Below are 7,108 nucleotides of genomic sequence, written 5' to 3'. Positions count from 1 at the left end.
CCTTAAAACTAAGTCATGGAAGATTTCAATAGAAAGGGGAGAAAATAGATTATTCCATCCTTCTATGATATACTATGAATATCACAAATTCATATACTCAAAGAGCACTGTTAGTATAAACTAACCCTCTTTTACACTCATACAGAATTACTTCCCATCCTGGTATTTGACTCTAATCCTTGGGAGAGTTAACTTTAAACTGTACTATGGCAGCCTGATTGATACATCCTTGGTGCTCTCAGCAAACAATAATCAATGTGCATAATATGATAAAGCTTTCTGTCCTTTCACTGCACTTTATAGATGAACACTTACTTGAATATGTCTCTTTAAACATGTAACACAAGATACTGAACATGAAAGTTTCAATGCAAATCAACCTTTGCAAACAGTAGGGAAACTATTTTCATCCCTTGATCAGGAATATGTACTTTATAAAATCTGGCTTAGAGAGGTTATCCCAAAATTCACTTCCTTACCTCCTTAACATATAGCAACTCAACTTAAATGTCCAATATCAATATCCTTTTTCTGCCCTCAAAATTATAACCTTTTATACCTGCTATAAAATTTATAAATATAGTTTATCACAATTTTTCATTACTATTTTTATATACTTAGAACATATTTTTTCTCCCATGAAAGGCCCTTTTCATTTACAATAGAAATATCCATGCCATAAAAACATCTATAGATAATAACCCGTGATCTTAAAAAATCTAAAAGTTAAAATAACATTTGAATTTGAGTTGCACAACCAAAATATTTCTAATAGAAAACTGTATCTTTACATTTCATTTCATATGAAATATAACCTTTAGCCAAAAAATGAAAAATAGTTTTAAGTACTTATGCCATTAATAAAGTACTTATTTCATGTGACAATTTTATTTTCTCTCTTTAGAAAAATGAAAACAAAAGAAAAATGAATGCATCCCTTTATGTTTTATTGAACTGAAGCTTTTTAAAAGTTACTGAATTAAATTATCCTGGTTAAAAAATAATAAATAAAAATTATTATTTGCATATATGTTAACAAGTGTCACTAGCAACGTAAAACTGAGAAATTTATGACTTGTTAGAAAATAAAATGTTTCTCCTTTTCTAAATTAATTTTCTGACAGCATAGTCTGCCCCCCTAATGTGTGTAAAACATGTTCTGACCAACAAAGGTTAATTCAGATATTGCCAAATAATAGCCTGGATTTGCCATCTGTTTTTGTATGGCCTGAAAACTAAAAATGTTTTCTTTCATTTTGAAAGAACAGGAGGAAATAAAATGAAGATTTTAGGGTATATGAAAATCAATCCTGAGTGTCCTTAAACAAAGGTTCATTGGTAGGAGGCCATGCCCATTTACTAACAGATTATCTGTGGACACCTTAGTGCCTCTAAAGCAGAGTTAGGATGACTCCATGAGTATATAATGTAAAGCATATGTTACTGAGCTTGATTTAGCCATTCAATAGCAAGTACATATTTTGAGCTATCATATTGTACATTGTGCTGCCCCAAAAATAAGACCTAACTGGAAAATAATCAGTCTTGAAGACTAGATCAAAAATGCCAGCCCCAATCTTTTTTTTTCTGTGTGTGTGATATAATGCTTTATTTAGAAAATTATAAATACCACAAGTTCTAAGATAATTTTTTCTTTTAATTGGCACACAAGTTAGACATGAAGTAGTACAGGGTAATGAGTGCATTTACACAGTGTATAGGAAAAAAACACATTAACTGAAAAACAACTACTCACTTTGCGCTTCTACTGTTCAAATTCTGTTTCAATTTTCTGTGCCTTTTGTAAAAATTTTTTTCAGGCCAGCCAAATGGCTCAGTAGATTAAAGTGCCTGTTTAGGCAGACACAGTGGCCAGGGATTGATCCCTGGCAAGCCATGCCAGCCCTGCCCCCGGGGCACGCTGAGATGCCAATTGAGACTGGGCGTGGTGGCAAGCACCTGTAATCCCAGGACTTGGGAAGCTGAACACAGGTGGATCACTATGAGTCTGATCTATGTGGTGAGACCCTGTAGACCCTGTAGACTCTTACTAAAATTAAAAAAAAAAATTTCCTTGCTTTCAAATCAACTTTTGGCTCTGGTTTTACCCACTGTATTTCTACGGGTTTTAATGCAGGATTTGAGAACCTTACTACCTCATTCAAAAGCAGATACTAAAATAGATTTTAAAGATAAGTTATTTGTGATTAATGAGGTCTTTGAAATGAAAAACTGAGATAAATGCATCAAATTTGAAGCTGAGAAAAAGCAAGAACCTTACATTGGCTTTGAAATTCACCTCATGGGCTCTCTGCCAAATTTCTTGTTCAAAATATTGATACCCTAGCTGAGCCAAAGATGACTAAAATTTGTTTGAAAGGATCTCGGATGCTTTTGTCTTTTGACCCTACTTTGATGAATTGTCACATTATGATTTGTTAAAAGAACTCTTAATTCAGATTTTAGTACATCACGCTATCATGCCAAAAGCCAAAGTCATCTGTGGACCATATATTTATTTTGACCATTTTGGATAGTAGGATATGGTTTCAGAACTTCCAGACCATGGGTGAAGATGCTCAACTTGTAGAAACAGGACCTTGTTTTGTTTTAAATCTGATAAAGATTTTTCAGGAAAGTTTTGGAAGACCAAATTGGTATGAAAATCCTTACTACCAATCACCAAACATGCATCAGTGGATCATAAGATCCATCACAGCTGCAAAATACAGAGAGAAGCAACAAGTAAAAGATGTACAGAAACAGAGACAGAAAGAACCAACGACTATTCTTCACATGATCCTACTGAAGACATTTTGTTATACCAATTATCTTGCTTTACCTGTCATTACAGCATAGGCTCCAGGCAAACATGTCAACCACCATCACCATGGTAAAATCCAGCATTTATTTTCCAGTTAGGCATTATTTTCAGGGATACACAGTGATAAATATGGATAATTTTTATTTGTAAATTTTAAAGAATAAAAATTTTTAAATAAGTTCCCACAGAGATCATATCCCATAAAACAATTATAACTTACTTTTGTCTGACCTCCAAAGCTTTAAATATTTACTATATGAGCTTTTACAAAAAAAAAATCCCAGACTGTGGAATACTTAATATGATTCACTATTGATAACAAACTAAAAATAACAACAGTAGTTATGATTATGAGATACTAACTTGCTACTTTAAAAATTATACAATGTTAAAGATTTTATGGCTAAACACCTATATTTATAGTTTGCATTTTTAAAAAATATTTATCAAAATGTTATATACAAAACAGAAAAAAAATATAGTCTTACACACTCCTTCATTCAGTCAACAAATAAACACCTACAGCATACCATGAAGGTGGCAAGGGATTCAAAATAAGTAAGATGTAATTCCTGGTTCCAAGTGGTCTTTTAATAGGGAAATAGTAACCCAGGAAACATTTTCCAACTAGAGAAAAACCAAAGCAATAAAAGTAACCTTTGTCATTTCACAATAACATATCGCCACTTTAAAAATATCATCTTTTAATGGCAAGTTATACACTCATATAGAAAAGGCAACAAACCTTGGCAAATCCGTTTAACCACCAATACATTAAATCAAAGAATTAGACCTTACATAAGCAATTAACCTTGACAAGCACAGGTATCTATAAATTAAAATGCTTATACAGCACTTACTAATTATCCTTCCCAGCCTCAGAAGTTAGCTAACATATGGTCTTTAGCTATGATAAACAAATACCAGCCCACCATTGGTTATTTACACATAAATAAAGAGAAATATTAACCAAGTGACTAAAAAAATAAGTGCCCTCACTAAAAATTCAAATAACTTGTTTTCCAATCTAGGCTATTCACACATAAAATGAAGAGAAATATTAAGAAAGGGCTAAAATGAAGGCCATGATAAATAAATGTTATGAAAAATTCAGATAATAACTTGTTTTTCTTTGCAAAAGCCTAAATGTCCTACAAATGTCACTTGAAGGCTGAAGAACACTTTTGACAATAATTGTCTCTTGGATCTACTTACGGATTCAAGTTTCTGTAAAACTTTAAAAAGCATACAAATCATAAGAGTATCACTATATCACTGGAATGTCAAGACCTGTGAGTAGTGAAGTATTTTGGTTATTTGTCTCCTTTATTTAAAACCATTTAAGGGCCAGCCAGACAGCTTAGCAGTCTTAGGCAAGCTTAGGCAAGCACACAGGGACCACAGTTCAATTCCTGGCACCACAGGCTGTACCATCCCCGCCCGAGGGTGGGCTGAGCCAGCCACATAAAAAATAAGTAAATAAAACCACTAAAGAAGTATAATCCAAATAATGAAAATGTTTCATTTAGTATTTACCACCAAATGCATAGATACAAACACCCTGGTGATTAGAGGTAGCAGTACTAGTGTGTCTACTCATTTTTTAGTGACAAATATTTAATGGAATATTTTTCTTTAATGCAACCCAGGCACATCTGACCAGTCATTGGGATCATTTGGTAATGTAGTCGAAGTTACCATACTTCCATTTCACATTAACCTTGTAATTAGATAATCCATCACTTCCTTAATTCAAAAGACTGCTTTCTTTACTAGTTGATAGCATGCTATAGTACTGAAACCCAACAAAGCTGATCAACAAAAAGGCTCTACAGTTTGGTCCTACATGAACTTGAAATGCTCACATAGCAAATTCTGCCATCAAATTAGACTGTCTGCAGCACTGTAGTTATAGCACACTGGTACATCCACAAGACTAAAGGAAGTAAAAATTTAGGATTAAAAGCAATATATTATGATCAACTTCATTCTTGCCTCTTACTGAGATATATAATTCACAAGAGAATAAAAAGTGTTATTTAATAATTTTTCTGATGTGCTCAGATATATGTTTTATTAAAATTATGAAGTCATGGAAGAATATAATGTAACTTATTTATTAACACTGGTAAGTCTCAGAAGTATATACTAGCCAATTACAAGTAGATCATTTTCAATATAATATCATTAATGGGGTTTGGGGCCATATTTCTAACATGCCTCAAAATATAAAATTGCTATTTGTCCACTTACGATGAATTAGTAAGGTTCTTATTTTAATACATTTTTCCATTGCTTCTCAGTAAAAACTATCCCTCAAAAAAGAATTTAGCTAAAATGTAAGACTTAAGTATCACAATATTAAAAAAAGAATTCTAAAATACTGTTTCAAATCTATACCATCACAATGCACATTAAGAAACCAGCTGTAAGTGGAGGCATTAAAAATTAGATTTTAGAAAGTCAATCATGGAGGTCACATACGAGCCCTAAAGAATAAAAATAACAGACTACCAGAATTATTGTCTATTTGAAAGAAATAGAAAACATCTTAAACAGATGTGAAACTTCTAATCAAAAAGTTCTGTGCCCATTGAAGAACACTGTAAGATTAAATAGTGTTTTGCAAGGCTCTGGAAATACTAACAGTGACATGTTTTGTGGTCAGGAAGGTCACTTTTATCCTTGTTGTTTCCAATTTATTGTCTGTTTTGAAATGCTGTATACAACTCTATTTTTAATTTTATCACATTTCTAATCAATGTGCCAAATATACTTCTGGAAAAGAAAGAGGTACAGAAAAAAGACATAATATTTTTCTAGAATCCCAAACAAAAACCTCTAAGAAATATGTTCTGTGATTAGCTAATAACCTCAAAACCTGTTACAGGAAAGTAAAGTTTATCATAATAAGGATCACAAACAATTATCAATGTATGTTTTGAAGGAATGAATAGAATATTACACATTCCATGTTATTTCAGTAAATTAGGATAACCAAAATACTTACAATGTTTATACTTTAATTCCATTCTCTTAAGATACACATAAGAGTGAAAAATCAACCTTTTCTATTTTTACATTTCCTACATGAATTCCCAAGAAACTACTCTGAAATCATGGAGTTGCCATGGATGCAGGGTAGTAAATTTCTGTCCCAAGTTTCTATGGGCTGAAAACAAAACAGGTTACTATGTGGAACTTATTCTGTATGCAAAATTTCTTCTCATCAAGACAGGTAATTCTCAGCATCTCAAGAGACATTAGCACTGGGCACAACTATGAGCAGCCATGTGAAACCAGTTTACAATCAGTGGCAGACTGTGCTCTTGGCTATATGACAGCACAGGGATATATAAAACACTGGTGTTTTAATTCTAATACCCATAAAACTTAGAATATGTGTCAAACATTCTACTAAGCACCTTACAGATAACCCCTACTTTTATCTAATAAATAAATTCTATTATTGTTCCCATTTACAGATGAGCAAACTGAGATTCAATTTCATTTTCTTGTCTGGGGAAAGCAATTTTACCATTATACTATAGTCTCCCACTTAAACCTGTTCTCTTACTGCCTGTAATTTTCAGACCTTAGAGTTAGTAATTATGAATAATACTGTGCATATTTTCTTTATCTGAAGTGACTGTTTAGGGCCCAATCAGTAGGAGCAGCTGTTGCTCCAAGATAAACCCACTTCAAAACTCAACCAGAAAATGTGTCTAAGGATGGAAATGGAAGGAACAAAGTAAAGGAGTGGGAAGAAGGAAGTACTTGTAAGGATGGAGACATACACTGTCTCTTTCTAAAGAACTGCAAACAGAGCCAGCAGAGATGAACATGGCCCTATATACCATGAGCATCTAAATAATCACATCTCCTGTGTTCTCATGAACAAACATTTCCAGTGCACAGAGTACTGAAACCCAATAAAAGCACTATCTTTGCTATTACCACCTTCCGTTCCTCACACTTCATACTTTATTCCATTCAATCATACACTTCTAAGGAACGCACAATCTAAGTTCAAGAAAATATGATGCAAATAAAGCTGGAAGTAAATTGCTTCAACCTCTATCCATCCACCAGATGAGCACTTGAAAGGCCTTCCTCCATCAAAATTCTGGAGGTACCATTGCCCATACAAATGTCCTACTGACACAGAATACAAAACTGTTAAGTACTGAGCTTTCATGAAAATTCTTCTTGGGATTACTAAATATAACTGAAACCTATATTGCACAGGTAGTACTTAACTCTCCTTAGCTCACAGAGTTAGAA

The 7,108-nt window shown here is 33.0% G+C and overlaps 1 pseudogene; it reads left to right on the top strand.

Annotated features, from left to right (window-relative positions):
• The first annotated feature begins 2,131 nt into the window (after positions 1 to 2,131).
• On the top strand, positions 2,132 to 2,897 carry LOC105741607 (annotated as a pseudogene).
• The last annotated feature ends 4,211 nt before the right edge of the window (positions 2,898 to 7,108 follow it).

This window comes from Octodon degus, unplaced genomic scaffold (assembly GCF_000260255.1).
Source record: "Octodon degus isolate 3935 unplaced genomic scaffold, OctDeg1.0 scaffold00017, whole genome shotgun sequence".
NCBI classification, from domain to species: Eukaryota; Metazoa; Chordata; class Mammalia; order Rodentia; family Octodontidae; genus Octodon; species Octodon degus.
The sequence above is the reverse complement of the archived record's forward strand: the minus strand, read 5'-3'. Positions and strand labels throughout refer to the sequence as shown.